The sequence below is a fragment of the Lepidothrix coronata genome, unplaced genomic scaffold, assembly GCF_001604755.1.
Source record: "Lepidothrix coronata isolate B3197 unplaced genomic scaffold, Lepidothrix_coronata-1.0 Scaffold0, whole genome shotgun sequence".
Lineage (NCBI taxonomy): Eukaryota > Metazoa > Chordata > Aves > Passeriformes > Pipridae > Lepidothrix > Lepidothrix coronata.
Window position 1 is genome coordinate 6,150,359 of NW_016690180.1, and position 18,242 is coordinate 6,168,600.

The window sequence follows — 18,242 nt, forward strand, 5'->3', positions numbered from 1 at the left end:
ATTACTAACAACATCATCTGCAAGAGTTTTTAGCTTGCAGATCCAGAGATTTGTGAGTATATCTCAATTGCTTAAAGAAGAATTGATCCCAGCTCCCATAAACGTGTCATTATCTGCAGAACTGGTAGATATCCAGAAAGTTCCAGCACTTTCTTCATCTAGCAAGTATTTGGGAACATAGAGGAGGCAAGCTGGCCTTAAGTACGAAGTGGCTCTTCTAGGAGTGAGAGAAGTTAATATGTGAATTTCCTAATGTACATTAGAAATCTTGAGGAAATATATATTTTTACAATTTAAATTACGATTTTAAAAGAACGAGAGTATGAGATACTAAGGTGGATAATAAAAAATACTTCAAAATATATATTTCAAATTCTGAGTGCTGCTGTTATAAATAAAACAAGTCTCCATTTTTACGTTTGATCAAGTTTTTAATGATATAGCAAATAATAGTCTCTGGCATTTAAAGATATTTGAAGTGTTTGGTGACTATTTCATTGCATGTTTGATGCAATGTCAGAGACTGCCTTTTGAGTTGTGGCTGTTACTGACACGTACCCTGAAGAATAATATTCCGTGATTTTGGGTGGTTGCTGGTGAGAAGGTGGTTTTGAATAGAGAGAGGGTAAACTCCTGCTGGTGTTGAAAGGTAGAGGGTTTGTAATTTTTCAAGTTACTCTTGCTAGAGAAATGCCAGAGGTTTGGATTTTCATCCGTTATCCAAAAGCCTCAAGATATATTAGGGGAAAAAAACTGTCTTGTTACACAGAGTAACTTTCCCAGTCCTGAGTTCCCTAAAGCTTTATTTGAAACCTGTGATATTATAAAAAGAGAAATCAGAAAATATTTTGCCAAAATCTTATTTCTTTTGGCTCAGTAAACAACCAGGAAATTTTCTTCATTAAAAGCTGTAGGGAGTTGCCTTTTTTTAAGCCCAATTTCCTAAGAAAACGTGATTTGTGCTTTTTTCCTTGTTTTCTCTTATTCTTTCCTTAGATGTTTGCCAGTAGCTTTTGAAATTGTTGACCAGTTGGAGCCATGTTTGTAGGAGGAATAGAAATTGCAAACTAATGTTCCTACAGGTTTTGGGCAAGCTGGATAGAGGGAAATGTGTCACTACCCTCTCCTGAGCGAGAGACAAAGCAATGCAATTTTGGTACTGGCCTGTTTTTTTTTTTCAGCATGCACTGGGTCTGTGTTGGGTAGGGGAACAGGAGATGGTTGTATATGCCAGTGGGGCTTGGGGATTCAGGCAGAACATTGGGCTGTTTTGGAAAGGGATGGGGACTGACAATACTGTGATGTGTCAGAAGGGTGACGGGAGGGGAAACTGGCTTCTCATGTTGGGGGAGAGGAGAGTGGGGCCACCAGAATGGTGCTTTATTCCCCACTGAAAAACTTCCTTAATGATATGCTGGTAAAAGTTATTTTGGCTGTCAGCCAGGGAATTATTGTCCTGATCAGAATTAGATGATACTGTTTCACTGACTGCAGGGCTGCCCGACTCTTAGTTTGGTTTAATATGTAAAATAAATATTTCTGTAATTAGAAGAATAGCATTAAGCTGTGATTAAGTGAATATTTTGCCATTGTTTTGGGGAAAAAAATGTTTTTTATGTATATCTTTGAAAAGACCAGAACTTAGATATTGCCTTTTTTAGTAAAAAAGGAAAGAAAGTGCAGCTTGAGCCTAAAAAATAGGATTTTTCCATGTAAAGGCCATAGTGAATAAGGTCTTTTAATAGTGGAGAGATGAAACTGGAAAGGGTTCTGTGTAAAGATTTTTGTTTATATCAGTTACTGAATGAAATATATTCATTATAGCAAAATAATAATATTTTTTTCTCAGCATTAGGACAAAAGGCATTACCTCCCAAATTGGATTTCCAGTAAGCTCACTTCTCTGTCTGTAACATGGAGTTACTAGTTAAAAAGCAGGAGCTCAGCTTCTGTCTAGAATGACATTTCTCTGATTCTTTTCTGTGTGGCCTGTATTTGCAATATCTATTTATCATGATAAACAGCAGATTGAAATCTACCTCATTACGTTCAACTTGAAGATTTTTATCAAGTCTCAGTGGAGAATTGTAGTATGTCCTGCTAATAGGTTTAGAGAAACTTCTCATGGTGAAAGTGAAGAAAACTTCGTTAGCTTGTGCTACTTTTGTTTTTAGAAAATTCTTGCTCTGTAATATCATATATACTTTTCAGGCCTTCAGTAACCAACATAATCTTCACAAATGTCATGGTATTCACAAATAATTCATTAATTTTAAGTATTAAAATAGTTCATTTTTAAAATATCATAAAGGACTGCAAAATAGTTAGGTGATTCTGACTTGTACTTATTTTAAAGTAGTTTTCATAGTAACAACAAATATTCAAAAGGAAACTGGGTTTTCCTCTGACTGTGAGTAGAAAAGCAAGTAGCAGAATGAATCACAGCTTCCAAGAACTGCTGGAATAGGAATGCAGATTCTCTCTCTCACACACACACACGCACTTTCCTCTCTGTCAGTTTTAATGTAGTAATGTGATTTAATAAAGTTTTTCTTGCCATCCACAGCAGCAACGCTCATTATATGTAATCAAGCTACTACTAGCAGTTGAGTGTTTGAGAATGAAGCTACAGTTTGTAACTAGTATGGTAATTCCAGTGATAACTCTCTAACATCTCAGCAATTTTACATGCAAGATATTTTTCCAGAGGTGTTTTTGTTGTTAAAATGTTTTATTTCATTTTTATCATATAGGGTTTTTTCCATTTCAGAAGCTTTAGTTAGACATTTTCTGCTGTGCTAAGGCTTTGCATGATGTATCATAGATAATAAGATCAGTTCTAGCCTTGAAGAGCTTGTGATCTGAATTTCACTGACATAGAAAATGAGGAGAATGACCTCAGAAAGGGGGACAAGGATTCAAATTAATAATTGAGTCATAGTGAGTGAATAAACAAGTTGTCATTTCTAAGAACACAATAAGGTAGATCAGCAATGAGGAAGAGGAAAATATAGAAGAAAAAGACAGCATAAAACAAGTCCAAATAGTGTAAGGATTTGAAGGAAAAGAAGCAAAGTGCTTTATTTTGTAGGATCTGGAAAGTGTAATGAAATCAGAAAGGTAGTCTGAATCATGAGGAGGGATAACTAGAAGGTTTTAGGAAATGGGGCAGGAAAAAGACATGTAGAAACTTACAAAGTATGTTGATGGATTTGGCTCTTACGATGAAAAGAATGAGAAAGGAAAAGGATTTGAGAATGTGCTGGTTTAATCAGTTTGGCAGGGAAGTCAGACCACAAATTATAGTACTAAGATTTATTTTTTTAACCCTTTAAGAAATGTAGCTGTCAATCGAACTTGGCTTTTAAAGTGAGTGGCAAAACAACGGGTAGCTGTGCTTGAAAACTTGATCTCGAGATCTGTTGCTGCTTCTTTTTACACCCAGTTCTTCTGTAAACTGGAGGCCTTTGTATGAACTTCAGGACAATTGAGGTGAAACTATAGTTTTTAACATCAAAGGTAATTGAGGTATTACCGCTTTCTCTAAGTCAAAAGGATCACAACCTTTTTTCATTAAAATAACTGAAATTGCTTTTCAAAAGTATTTTAGTTAAATTGTAACTACCTTTATATGGACAGTTAAATTTATGGGTGATTTATATCGAGTTATGTTAAACTTTGTTGCCGGCATAAGAAATGAAAAATAGTGTTTCATAAGCTGGTGCAGATTTTTTTAAATGCACCTAAATGCTTTTCCTGCCCTATAGAATATAGTTTGACATTTCTTATCTGTATACTGGTATTGGATTCAAACCATTGATTTCTAACATTAGAATATTTCATTTTACTGCATAGAAAAATAGATATGTTGTTGATAATGGTCTGCCTGTCATATCCCATTAGACTTGGCAGTAGATCTTCCTCAAACACTGGCATTCTTCTTCCCCACCTTGACAGCTTCTTCTTTCTGTGTTATATGTATTGGGAGACACAGTGGTAAAGGGGGGTTTTGAAGTTACTTTGGTTTGGTTATTTTATGTCAAAGGAAACCTGCCTGTCCTTGCATACAGTGGAAGGGAATAGATTTATGTATGCCTTGAAGGATATACTTTGCCACACCGGAATGCTGAATAGAAAGTATCAGTAGTGGTAACCAGCAGTAAGATATTTCCAAGGTGGTGCATGTGTGTTTAAAACACAGCACTGTATATAGGAATACAGAATTTGTGATCTGTAATAGATGGGGAGCTATTTCTTTGAATAAGTAGTGTTTGTGTGTAGAAATCTCTACTGTATAGTTAGCTTTTGCTCAGCACAACTTACTGAAATTAGTTTTTCATCAGTGAGGGGAGTTTGAGTCTTTCTTGTGCTGTTGTGTTCCATGTTCTTTGAGAGTTTCAAGCTGTGTTCTGAGGTGGTTCACGTGTCCTGTTTGAACCATAGTACACACAGTTAAAATTGTATTGATGCATTTTCTTTCCAGAAATTTGCATGGTATTTTACTGATGTTCTGCAAGGTCACAATATAACCCAAAGCAATTGCAGTGCACTAGTTGTAATATTAATGTTTTGTAGGCAGCATTAGAATTGTAAATTTCATGTTACCACTGGACTATTGCATTTGTCTTACAGATTTGGATTTCGGACAGTGCCAAAGCTACATAAAAGGTGATATGGAATGCTGAAGTTCTCCTTCATGGGTATTTACTTCATTATGTTGACTAGAGGAATTGGAAAGTGAAATTGTGGACAGTTAAGGGATGCAAATAAAGCAACAAAAATGGCAGGAGAGAAAACAGAAAGAAATAATCAAGGCCTCACCTCTGAAAGTTGTTTTGAATGGATTAATTTTTATAGAACTGTGGGGTTTTTCTTGTTGTTTTTCAGAAGACTGTGCCAAAGAAGGCTTTCACTCAGATGACATCACATTTGGACTACTAATGCTACCCACCCACTCTACAAGGCACAATGCATTTCTGGGTAATTTAAGTAAGTATGTAGATTTTATTGCTACTAGAACAGTAATGGTTTAAGCAGAAACATCTCTTTTTAAACCTCAGGCAAGGTAGACATTCCACTTCAATTTCAGATTCAAATTAATGGGGCGTGTGGGCAAGAATAAACTTCAAATAAGCTTTTAATAAGCTTTTATCCTTTACATGGAGCATGGAATGAAACAACTGAACTGTACCTGAGCTGCCTTGGAAAGTAGAAGAAAAAAAAACCAACCACCAAACCTCATAATGGCACTGTCCCCAGCAATGAAGTGAGCTAATATGGCCCTGTGATTTCTGGAAACTAAATTAATCTCCCTTCCAGGGATGTGTTGCAGTGAATGAGCGTGTGTACTGCCACGCTCACTGCTTTTCTGACTGGGTTTTGGTTTGTTGGTTTTTGTTTGTTTTTTTTCAGATGGTCTTGTTAAATTTGAGATGGGCTTAATACCCCATTCATGTGTATAGAAAGCAAAAGAATGCATCTTAATAGGTTCAGGTAGCAATATCTCAGTTCACATGTCATCTTATTTGTGAAAGGGGTTGTGTCTCCCCGCTTACTTGACTGGGCGCTATGTACTGCCCAACGGAGGATGGGCCAGGAGGTGCAGATTTTCATCTTTGCAAGATTTGTCAATGTCTTACTCACAGTAAGGTTACTTATTGCTTTGTACATCACATGAAGAGAAAGGCAGAACAGATGGGGCAGTTTGTTTATGTTTCATCTTAGGAGCAACAAAGGGGTTTTGATTCAATGTATCATGAGGATCTCGGGCGTAGCCCTCTGTAACCCTCACCTATGTATTTATATGCTTTTTCTTTCTAAGTAGGTATTGTTTTTTAGATGTTCTGTTGGTTTTTTTGACAGGGTCAAAAAAACCCCAAGAAACTGATCAATATATGCTGATCAGACATTATGCCAATCTTGCTGAAACAGGAGTATTTTGTCTTGCTGGCAGAAAGCTTTTCTATATCCTTCATGGCTTATAATGTACTGGAGGTGTTTGGTCGTGCATGAAGTTTGGTCATGAATGGAATTACAGGTAGCAGTGCTTGCAGTTCATGATGCTTAACACTTTCTGTTCTAAGGCCCTGGTTTAAGTTGCTTATAATTTGGTAACACTTGAATCACTGAGCAGCAATTCTTTGAGTTATATATCTGCTTCAGCTAAAATTTTACCTGACGTCAGTTTGTGTCCGAGAATGAGTTGAGGGAGAAGAAATACTGTTTTCTTGATTCAAAATGCAGTGAAAACCTTGCCACTAGAAAAATAGAGCACCTGCATATGTTAAAGCAAGCAGTCAAGGTTTTAGAAGAAACCAAACCGTTATGCTGCAGTATCAGGCTGTTTTTTGTGCCATCCCAAACTCTTACATTAGACTGCACGATAGATTTCTGAAAATGTTTTGTACCAGTTCAATGATTTGCCTAAATCCATTTCATCTGTTCAAATCAGATGAGGTAGATATGTTCCAAATCCTTTTAGTCATAACCAGACAGATCTACTGAGCATGTTCTAGCTGGACTGTGAGAAGTAAACAGGACTAATCTCCTCAACTCCATTGTAATGTCAGGTACAAACACTGAGTAAGAAGATTTTCTTCTGTACTCCTTGTGCTTTTCCTTAACCCCATCGCCCATCAGTAGATGATTTTGTCCTTTAAATGCTGTTTCAGCAGTATATTTACATAACTGTCATGCATTTTTTTCATTCAACTTTTCTATATTCTTTGGTTTTTATTTTTTTTTAATTACTGCTCTTGTATTCAGAACAGATTGTAATAGAATTGATAGTTTTGAACAATGTGTGTGGTTAAAAGTTATTAAATACTTCTTTTTGAGTATCCTGAAAATTTCTGCATGATGTGCATATTTGGTTTTGCTTTTCAAGTAACATTTTTAGACTGTGAGGACCTGCTTGGTTTTATTAAGAATTTGTGTTTTCCAGGGCATATTTTAGCTTTATTTACTGCTTGTGTCTCCTTGGGCTGTTTACCTCCATCTTTACATTTTCAGTAGTCCTTTTAATTGTGTTTCTTCCTCAGAACATTTTTTTAACTTGTGCTGAAAATCCTCAGTTTAAAACTGTCCTTACATTACAGAACTTTTGTACTTACTTATATAAAGACATATTTTTATACATTTTTTTCTTAGTGGTTTTTCATAGAAACATGAAAAGCAAATAACTAAATAGAGAGAAAATACTTTAGACACTGATTTGTAGAAATAAGAAAGATTTGAAAGTTGTAGTCACTCGTGCACATGTAAGTGCTTTCAAAAGTGCCTCTGTGCTTCTCTGGAAATTTGCCTATGTCACTACAGGGGAACGGTGAAATCAAGCCACCTTTTTATTCAGATTTGTTCTTACACAGCTGCTGTAGAAGTGCAGTGAATTAGAGGTGGCAGCAGCGCAATCTGAGCCCATCCACAAAGAAGGGAAGAAGTAGCATTGTAGGGCAATTGGTTATCTTGGTTGTAATCACTGGGGCTGCTCTACCTTTCACAGTAAGAAAAATTGCAACTGATAAAATCAAAATTTGTCTCCTAGGGTATGAGGAGCTAATGATCTGAAAATGGTCTCTTGGTTCCTAACTGAGATTTAAAGGAAAAATGAGATTGTTTCTGAGCAAGCTAAGAGATTATCTGAGGTTTTACATTTGAATCAGGGGAGTTGACTTAAATTAATAAAATACAGTAGTGCAGTTGCTGGCCAAAGCAAAAGTATGCCCTCAGCCAGGCAGAGAGATGAGAGAGGTGCTGTGTGGTAGAAATCATCATCTTTAGCCTAAAGATTTGAATTATGAAACAGAGGAAAACTGTCTTACAAGAACAGGCTGGAGACTTCTAGTTCTACTTGAAACTAGAATTTGTAGTGTAGAAGATGATTTCAATGTTTCCACCCCTTCCTTTTGCTTATTGCAGGATGGTACTGAACTTCCTTTTTTAATCTTTTGTGGGTTTTGTATTGAAGTGATGCAGAAACATCTGTTGTTCATGAGTACAGGAACACGGAATCTGCGTTCAGTGTAGGAGTACATGGAATGATTTATTGCATCTTAAATTTTTATGTATTAATATGAATTCAATACTACATTTTTAAAATTCTGTGATTTCTTCATAGGGTTTAAAAAACCCAATGGAATAAGTCATGTTTAATGATGAATATTTCTGATTTTAACTGATTTTTTGTTATTAAAACCAGAATTACTTATAAGCTCTGGGTTTTGCTTTGGAGCCCAGGTCCACACAGAAGGAGGCTTCTGAAATGGACTGTCAGTATACTTAAAGTTTTCAATTTATGTTTGTATGAACACATGTATAGTGTTGTTTTGTGGTGGTTTTTCTTAAAAGACAGTTTTTCTTTAGGAATTCCTTTAAAGAGAGCTGATTTTTTTTTTTTCCATCTAACTTTAGCAGATGTAAAGGGAAGCCCATTCGTTCATTTGCAAAATCTTCTGGAAATTTATTTGGATGTTGTATACTGAATGTCACTGAAAGTAGGTGAGTCTCTGAATATTTTGGTTATTTTAAGCAACTGAGTTAATTGTATGTGACGAAATCCTGTTTGTCACTTGGATTGCTAAGAGCGACTTTGTCATTTAACCTAAATCTAGAAGATTAAATTATTAGATAAACAAATGACAAAGCTCAGGAAAAAAGAGCAGCCAAACTCTTAAGCAATATATTCCTGGCTTTACTCCAAAGGTAAAATCCTGTGTATACACCAAATATATTTTATCTAGTGTTTCTGTTATGAAGTTCTTCCATTCCATAAGTTGCTTAAGTAGCTTCCCTTAGTATTTCTGTGTTCCTGTGGCTGTTCTCTGAGATGAGGTTTAGAACCAGGCTAATTTCAGTCTTACAATAGACTAATATTCCTGTGTCATTAATCTTATTTTTCTCAATTCACGTAGTTGCTTAGCACTGGATTTAGAGATCGGTTTGAATGATCGCAGTAAATACATGATCATCTTTATTCTTTTTAAATTTTGTTTGAGTTAGGGTATGTTAAATCACAGTGGTAGTGCTTACATGCCTGTCTCAGTCTACACTATCTAAATTTCCAGATAAAAAACCAATACCAACACCTCTGTCTGAAAGTTCAGATGTGTGAAAATATTTTCTCCTACTGTATTTAATAGCACATGAAATAGGAGGAAATAAATGAGAAAAGTCTGAAAAAAATATGAGAGAAACAAGAAGTAAAATATTTTAAATGAAAAAAAACAGGATATAAAAAATGAAGTAAATAAACAAAGAAAAGAGAAATGAAGCCTAAGCAATAGGGATATCCAGATTCATGTCTTCTGCTGAATTCTGGATTAGGGAAAATGAATTACTCTTGTGGAAGCCAGTAGATTGTCTTTTATGATGATCCTTCAGTGCCTTCAAGTATTCTGAGCTGACACCTGTGTTTGTTAGTGTGGCTTGAAAAGGTAGGATATAACTGTATGCATTGCCACTGTGATTTGGAACATTAAAACTGCTTTGGACAAAATCTCTCTGTCTCCCCTTACCACTTAGTTGCTCAGGGTGTTGGAACTACACTCCGTTCTCAGAAAAATAGTCTGTAAGTTCTGCTGCAAATGCAAAGTGCTCTTCTGTCTATACTGGGTAAATACAAGTTTGCATCAATCATGAAATTCCTGGAAAAAGGTGAATGGTCCATGTGATGGTTATATTTCCTTCTGGAGACCAGATGAAATCTAATCCAAATAAACCCTCTTGAACAGCTAGCACAGAGTGTCAGCACCAGCTGCTTTGATCTGCTGATCCATTTCTACTGTTTCAGATTACTTTGTAATGGACAGATAGCCAAAATTGTTCACTTTGGTTGTAGGTCAGTAGATGAGGGCAGTGAACACCTATGATATGTATTTATGCTACAAATCCAAGTATAAGTTTCGAAATTAATATTGACAGGATTTTTTTTTTTGCAATTTTGTGAATACAAACTGTCAGTGAAACAAATAAATATTACAAGTTGCAGTGAATCAAATGACTAAATCGTAACTGTCTTTTGAAATTCTGATCATTTACCTTTTCTTCCATGCTTATATTTTAATATTGTTAAAAACAGAAGTATTCTGATTTCTTTCCTAATTTTTATATAGAATTCTAAAATTTGTATGCTTCCCACTCCACATGTTTTGCTCAAGCTACTCATTTGCCTTGGAAAAAAACAACACAATGAGATCAGTGCTTTATTGCACTCATAAAGTAGGAGCAAGACAAAAAAGAAAAAGAGATGGTCTTCACAGATGTTTGCCATTATTACCATTTTTTGTGCCTTGAGCTCTCATAAGTCATGACTTTTTTTTTTTTTTGCTAGAATGGATACCTGCATTTGAGATTGTAGATGGCAATTGGTAAGGTTTTGAAAATCTAAGTAATATTTAGTTGCCAGTGTTAATTCATTTTATCTTGAAGTTACAGTTGAAAGAGTTCTCTCCATCTACCCCATGTAATTTTAAGTTCAGAGGTTCCCAAGAATTTTGCATGCTTAACATTAGTGTAATATCCCACATGTCTAAGCCAATTATTAGGACTAAACTAAGTTATATTTCTTGTTTATTACATCCTTGCAGATTTTAGACCTTGTCTTTCAGCATTTTTTTCCTAGAAAATTTCCAAGATTCAAGTAAGATTTCTGTCAATAGGAACATTTAAACAAACAGCCTTTTAATATAATCATTAAAAAAACCCCCTACAACCTGATAAGGTTGTAGTAGCACAAGTATCAGCAGTATTTTGGAAAACTTTGTTTGAAAAAAATCACTGGCTTGAATACAAAAAATAAAGTTATTTGCAGTCTTATTTAATTTGTTCAGTCGATTCCCTCATGTTGTAATTAGTATAAACATATTGTAAAAGTTAGCATATTTTATTCTCTTAGCTTAAGCATCTCTCCCTTCAATTTGTATAATCATTCCTGAAATAGTGATTATTACAGGCACAATTGCATTTGGCACTTGAGCCCAGGGAAGTGGTGGAGTCCCCATCCATGGAGGTCTTTAAAATTGTGTAGATGTGACACTGAGGGAACATGCTTTAGTGGTGGACTTGGCACTGCTCGGTTAATGGTTGGACTCAATGATTTTAAAGGTGTTTTCAAACCTGAACAATTTAATTCTATTCTGGAAAAGCAATGCATTAAGTAAAAATCAAAGTTTAGTACTCAGCTGCTTCATATGGCAGCTTAGAGAGTAGACCTCATTGAGGCAGGTACAAGCCTCAGTTTAACATGAAGTAAAATATTGAGAGTCAAAACATGAGAGCTGTAAGCCAGTAAGTTACAAAGAGTCCTCATTATTTTAAGTAATCTTGTCTTATGAATATTGCACTGTTATGTTGAAGTGCTCTATCTGCATATTTTTTAATGTGTTTCTCATAAATAAACTGTTTCAAGCATTAATGTGGGCTTAAATACAATACAGCTCTTTTCATTAGCCTGTTAGCATGTGACCTCAACATGTATTTCATGTTAGTTTCAGGATTTCCTGTGAATACTGATAGCTTTTGATATCCTGTTTCTCAATACCAGTGTTAAATAGCCCACTAACAAGATCCTAGGTCTTGGAAACCATACTCACAATGTGCTGAGCAGAAGAGAGTTAAATAAAATCTAATTGTAGTTTTGGTTTTTGATAACTGATATATTAATTTTAAATTGAAATAGCTATAATGCCTTTATAAATATTTCTTAATGTTACTTTTTGGGACTTAAGTGCTGGATAATCTAACTCAGGTTCTATTAGTAAAGTGGGAAAACAGCCTGTAAGAGGTGGAGCCGCCTGCTGCAAAGGGGCCTTGGTCCCAGCAGTGAAAGTCTCTGACGGTGGCCCTGACTGCCGGAGTGGCTCCTGGATTGTCAGACAGGAAAGGTTCCTTAACCTTGAGAACTTGAGAGCACAGAAAAAACTTTGAGGGGCAAAAGGAAGCATTCTGAGACATGCGTTTTTGTAGATATGTGGTCTGATCATTCTGTGAAAGAGAACTTGAGAAATGGTAAAAGAGAAACAGAAGCAGCTGAGGAAGAGAGTTTAAAGTCATGCAGATGCAGTGAGTATGGTCTCAAGTAGCTGATATGATTTGTATTGAATATTATAGATGGTAAAAAGGACTGATGGATGAATATTACAGGGGATAAAAAGGACTAACTCATGCAAATAACTTTGAGGACTCATCTGAAACTTTGTAAGGTTTACAGGGGGTATCAGGACAGAATCTGAATTTCCAAAAATGCAGAAAGGAACTAAATTTGTGACCTTTTTCCCCCCCATAACCTAATCTTGAAAATTCTTATCTTACATATTGTAGCAGCAAAGCTTAAAAAAAGTTTGGCATAGAATTTCCTCAGTTATGTTTTGTCTTTCAGTTAATATCATGATCTTAAAATATTTTTGAAACAATGGGAGATAGTTGACAGAGTTTTTGCTAGAAGCATTGAATTAACCTTCAAGGCACTGGAAGCCTTCATTATAAAAAGCCCCAATATCTGAAGATTAATATTGTCATCATAATTAATCAAATTACAATTTAATTGACTGGACTCAACCTATTGAAGATGATACTGTTTTATGGGAACAAAGAATTTGTTTCTGCTCATGTTAGTAGCAAGCCACAAAGGGACAAGAAAAGTGAACTTTTTCTGCCTTGGTTTTGTCCATTCTTTAGCCAAGACAACAATTGAGACATTTCCTCTCTGTTCCAATTGCAAAACGTGGTTTTTTTTGTTTGTTTGTGTTTTTTTTTCTTTTCTTTTTAACTTTTCCTGCTAAGGCACTTCTTGCCTTTCTAATATGAAGTATTTGTCCTGTACTTCAGGTTTTACAGTCACTGTAATTCCAGTTGAACCTGGACTGTTATGTTGAAAGTTCTGACAAAAGAATAACTCTAGTGTTTTGTTAAATGAAATTAAGGAGTAGTGCAGTGTAGGGGTTTGGAGTTCCTTAACTATGGTATTGTTTTTTCAATAAAAGGTAGTTGTATTGAGAGAAAAGCTGAAGGATCTGGCAGACACTAGAATTCTAGAAAATTAAGTCTTCTGTTAAATCTTGTTAATCTTACAAACATAACAGTAAGCATGCTAATACAAAACTTGTTTTGTCAGATTTTTGGATAGAGTCATAGAAAGGCTTGGGTTGGAAGAAACTTTAAATATCATCCAGTTCCAACCCCCCACCATGAGCAGGGAATGCCATTCACTAGATCAGGTTGCTCAGGGTCACATCCAACCTGGCCTTGAACACTTCCAGGAATGGGTCATCCACAACTTCCCTGGGAAACCTGTTCCAGTGCCTCACCACCCTGTGAGTAAAAGAATTTGTTCCTAACATCTAATCTAAATCTCTGCTCTTTCGGTTTTAAACCATTCCCCTTTGTCCTATAATTATCTGGCCATGTAAAAAAAAAGTTATTCTCTCTCTCCTTTGTAAGCTCCCTTCAAGTACTGTAAGGCCTCAGTGAGATCTTGAAGCCTTCTCCAGGCTGAACAACCCCAGTTGTCTCAGCCTGTCTTTGCAGGAGAGGTGCTCCATCTGTCTGATCATCTTCGTGGCCTCCTCTGGACCCACTCTAACAGGTCCACACCTTTCTTGTGCTGAGGACCCCAGACTTGGATGCAGCACTCTAGGTGGGGTTTCACCAGAGCAGAGTAGAGGGGATTCAGCTCCCTCAACCTGCTGATCACTTCTCTTTTGATGCAGCCCAGGATACAATTGGCTTACTGGGCTGCAGACACATACTGTAGGCTCATGTGCAACTTTTTATCCACCAGCACCCCGAGACTTTTTTGGCAGGACTGCTCTCGATCTGCTCATTCTCCAGCCTGTACTGATGCTGGTGTTTGCCTCGACCCAGGTGCAGCACCTTGCACTTGTCCTTGTTGAACTTCACGAGGTTCACATGGGTGCACTTCACAAGTTTGTCCAGGTCCCCCTGAATGGCATCCTTTCCTTCTGTTGTGTCACCTGCAACGCTTACTTCACGTTGCCTGCAAACTTGCTGAGGGTGCACTGGATCTCACTTCTGTGTCATTGATAAAGAGCACTGGTCCCAAGACAGAGCCCTGAGGGACAGCACTCGTCACTGGCCTCCACCTGGGCATAGAGCCATGGACCATAACTCTCCAGCTGCATCCATCCAGCCAGTTCCTTATCCATCTAATTAATAGTTCACCATTCAGACCTGTGTCTCCAGTTTGGAGAAAAGGATGTTGTGTGGGACCATGTAAAAAGATAATGACATTGGTCGATCTTACCTTGTCAGCTGTTGCTGTCAGTCCATCATAGAAGGCCACCAGATTGGTCAGGCATGATATGCCCTTAGTATGGCTGTGCTGGCTGTCTCTGATCACCTGCTTGTGTTGTATATGCCTTAAAATTACTTCCATGATCTTCCCCGGGCACAGAGGTGAGGCTCACTGGCCTGTGGTTCCCTGGATCTTCCTTTCTTCTTTTTTTTAAAAATAGGAGCTGTGTTTCTGTTTTCCCAGTCCACCAGGTTTTCACCTGACCACCATGACTTTTCAGATATGATGGACAGGGCAACAACATCAGCCAGTCCCCTCAGGACCCTGGAATGTATCTCATCACATCCCACAGACTTGTGGCTATTCAGTTGCATCAAGTGATCCTGAACCTGCTCTTTTAGAATGGGAATACACTGAAATTACCATTCCCTAGTGTTTCCCTTGTTTTGTTTTGTTCTTTTTTCAGCTACCTCATTCTTTTTTTCTTTTGTTATTACTTTGTGGCTTCCAAAATGAGGTGTAGGATTTCTGGCGAAAGTGATGAGTGGAGGTAGGGAGGAAGAGCTGCTTGTTTGGTAGTTTTTTTACTTGGACTGCACTTCAGTGTTGCAGCTTAAAATTTTCCTACCGTCTCATTTTATGGAAATGTGAAGAAGTCTCACTTCGTTCTTTTTGAAGACACTTTCAGTGAAGTGCACTGCCTACTCCATTCTTCAGACACACAAACAGTCCACTCTTCATAAAAGCCTTACAGAATAATTTAGTTGTGCATGAGTCACCCATGCTGGGAAATTGAGGCATCAGAAGCACTTCCACAGCTGCACAAATCAAGAATTGTGCAATCAACTTGGAGAAAATAAAAAAATGACTAGCATTTAGTATTTTAAAAGTGTTTTATTTACATATATGCATTTCTCCATGAGAGATAATTTTCAGATCAAATATTAGCTTTTTGAAACACCTGTCACTTGTTTTTGGGTGTTGCTGTTAGCAAGTATCCTAATTTTTTTAAAAAATATGTCCATTTGGTACACCTGTACAATTCTAAATGTTACAAATAGCTGATGCTGGTATAAATCATTCATCCAATTTTCTTATTTTCATATTATTAATTTAAGTGAATACCTAAATTACCTAGTATCTGTGCTGAGTGTCATCCTAAAACAGTCCCAGTTCCTGCTAATTAACTTTCGTAGATAAGTTGATAACTGAGCAAGACATCAGTTACATATACTCCTACGCTTTACATTTTGCTTGAGATTCCCATTGACTCTTAAGACTGAGTTCTGGATTTGTTTTCATTTCCAGAGGCTGATCCGTGAGTCTGGATTGGTGTCTGAAAATAAGCCCCATTATGTCCAGAATTTTAATTTGTCATGGATTGCCACATGAGATGCAGCGGTGCATAGGAGAGTAAAGATGTTTCATTTAAGTATGAAGCAGACTTATCAAGTAGTAGCTACAATGCCTATTTCTTTGAGCACAAATTTGAATCTCATTTTTCCTAATTTTCTTTGCTTGTGGTAATTTGACACATAGGATAGGTCAGCATGAAATGGGACTGTTGCCAAAAGATATCTAACCTGGTGATTCACTGCTTCCCCTTCCCCTGTGCCAAAACAGCTTTTGAGCAGCCATATAGTGAAACAAATGTAGTTGATTTAGCTGAATGAAACAACGTTTGAGTTAGTTTTGGGCTGGATCAATTTTAGGCTGTGTTGGCTGGTCACAGATACTAATGCTAGAAGAAGAGGAGGAATTTAATATGGATGTGGAAATGAGCGGTCAGGGTAATGATCAAAGGCTAACATTACAAAAACTTTCAGCTTGACCAAGGAGTTTGTTAAAAGTGCTTACAAATATAAGTAACTTTTAGGACATGAAGTGCCTGGTATCTTGTAGCCATGTAGTTCCTGTGTGGTCTTTGTATTTACTGCTCTTGCTATCTTTCATGTGGTAATTCTTCATCTGCGGACTAATTCAGAGGAAGAACTTAGTCTATTTCTCCCATATTCTAGGTGAGTACCCTGACCATGAGTTAGGAATAAGTCTTTGTCTCCTATTATAAACCAAACAAACACCCCCCCCCCCCCGAGTTCATTTCATTGAGTTGTCTGTCACGGTTGATGTTCAAGCATGACTTCCTCAAGGCTCAAGAATGATGCATCCCAATGAGCAAGATATTGGGCAAAGGGAGCAAGAGACCTGCATGAATGAAAAAAAGAGCTCCTGTCATTATTCAAGTATAAGCTGGAAATACACAGGAGATGGAAGCAGGGTCAGGCCACTTGGAGTCAATCTAGAGAGGTTGTCAAAGTAGAAATGAGACAAAGAAGGCCAAGGCTCAACTGAAATTAAATATGATCAAGGATATCAAGGACAACAAGAAGGGCTTCTTTAAATACGTCAGTAGCAGAAGAAGAACGTAGGATAATGAGTGTCCATTATTAAATGGAAAGGGAACCCTGGTAACAGAGGATGCAGAGAAGGTGGAGACTATGAATGCCTTCTTTGCATTGGTCTTTGCTGACAAGACCAGCCCGGTGAAATCTCTGATTCAGGAGACCAGGTTATAGGAATGTTGCAAGGAAGACTTTCCCTTGGTCAAGGAGAATTGAGTTAGAGAACACCTAGGTAAACCTGACATCCACAAGTCCAAGGGTCCTGATGGGATGCATCCACGAGTGCTGAGAGAGCTGGAGGACACCATAGCTGAGGCTGTTTATGATCATCTTTGAGAGGTCAGAGTGATCAGGAGGGGTGCCTGAGGACTGGAAGAAAGCAAATGTCACCCTGGTCTTCAGAAAGGGCAAGAAGGAGGAGCTGGGGAACTGCTGGCCAGTTGAGCCTCACCACAATCCCCGGAAAGGTACTGGAGCATCTCATTCTGGAGGCCATCTCTATTCACATGGATGACAAGAAGGTGATGAGGAGCGTGGGTGCTAAAGGTAAATCATGCTTGGCCAACCTGATTGCCTTTTAAGTTCAAACAGCTACCAATATGGATAAGGGGAGAGCAGTGGATATTGTCTCCCTTGACTTCAGCAAGGCTTTCAGCACTGTCTCTCAGGAAGTGTGGACTGGATGAGTGACACTGAGGTGGATTGAGAACTGGCTGAATGGCAGATCCCAGAGAGTCAGTGACACAGGGTCTAGTTGGAGGCCTGTTCACTAGTGGTGTCCCCCAAGGTTCCATACTGGGCCCATCCATCAATGACTTGGATGAAGAGGCAGATGCCTTCTCAGCAAATTTGCTGATGACACAAAACTGGGAGGAGTGGCCAATACCCCAAAGGGCTGTGCAGCCCTTCAGAAGGACCTCGACAAGTTGGAGAGATGGGCAGAAAACCGTCTGTCAGCAAAGGCAAATGCAGGGTCTTGCACTTGGGGGAGGATAACCCCATGCACCAGTACAGGCTGGGGGCTACCCTGCTGGAAAGCAGCTCTGTGGAGACGACTTGGGGGTCCTGGTGGACAACAACATGTCCATGAGCCAGCAGTGGCCCTGGTGGCCAAGAAGGCCAATGGTATCAAATGGGGTACATTAGGAAGAGCATTGCCAGCAGGTTGAGGGAGGTGATCCTACCCCTCTACTCAGCCCTGGTGAGGTCATATCTGGAGTTTTATGTCCAGTTCTGGGCTCCTCAGGGCAAGAGAGACATGGAGCTCCTGGAGCAGGTCCAGCAGAGGGCAACAAAGATGATTAGGGGACTGGAGCATCCCTCATCTCTTCCTCTTACATGGAAAGGCTGACAGAGCTGGGCCTGTTCAGCCTTGAGAAAAGATGACTGAGAAGGACCTCAGTGTTTTTTTCTGGTCTAGGACAGAATTTTGGAAAGACTCATTTGTGTGAATTTCAAAACCTGCTTTTTACCTACCTTTCTCACTTCACAAGATACCTATGCATACTGAAGGTCTGGCAGTTGAAGTGCTCACCTAACATGTAGGTTCATGTTTTTCTGTAAGATTAATTGAGATAGATAGCTGAGTGTTA

General features: G+C 37.9%; 1 protein-coding gene across 5 annotated transcripts in view; it reads left to right on the top strand.

Moving 5' to 3' along the window:
- The window catches only part of CLOCK (clock circadian regulator), a 67,238-nt gene that overhangs the window by 5,987 nt on the left and 43,009 nt on the right, over positions 1-18,242 (top strand). For 2 of the 5 annotated variants that reach the window (XM_017817394.1, XM_017817311.1), the window contains exons 2-3: positions 4,888-4,989; positions 8,410-8,496. The gene's annotated coding sequence lies outside the window, so the exon portion shown is untranslated. The remainder of the gene's footprint in view (positions 1-4,887; positions 4,990-8,409; positions 8,497-18,242) is intronic. The other 3 variants (XM_017817130.1, XM_017817040.1, XM_017817230.1) reach the window with 3 other exon arrangements.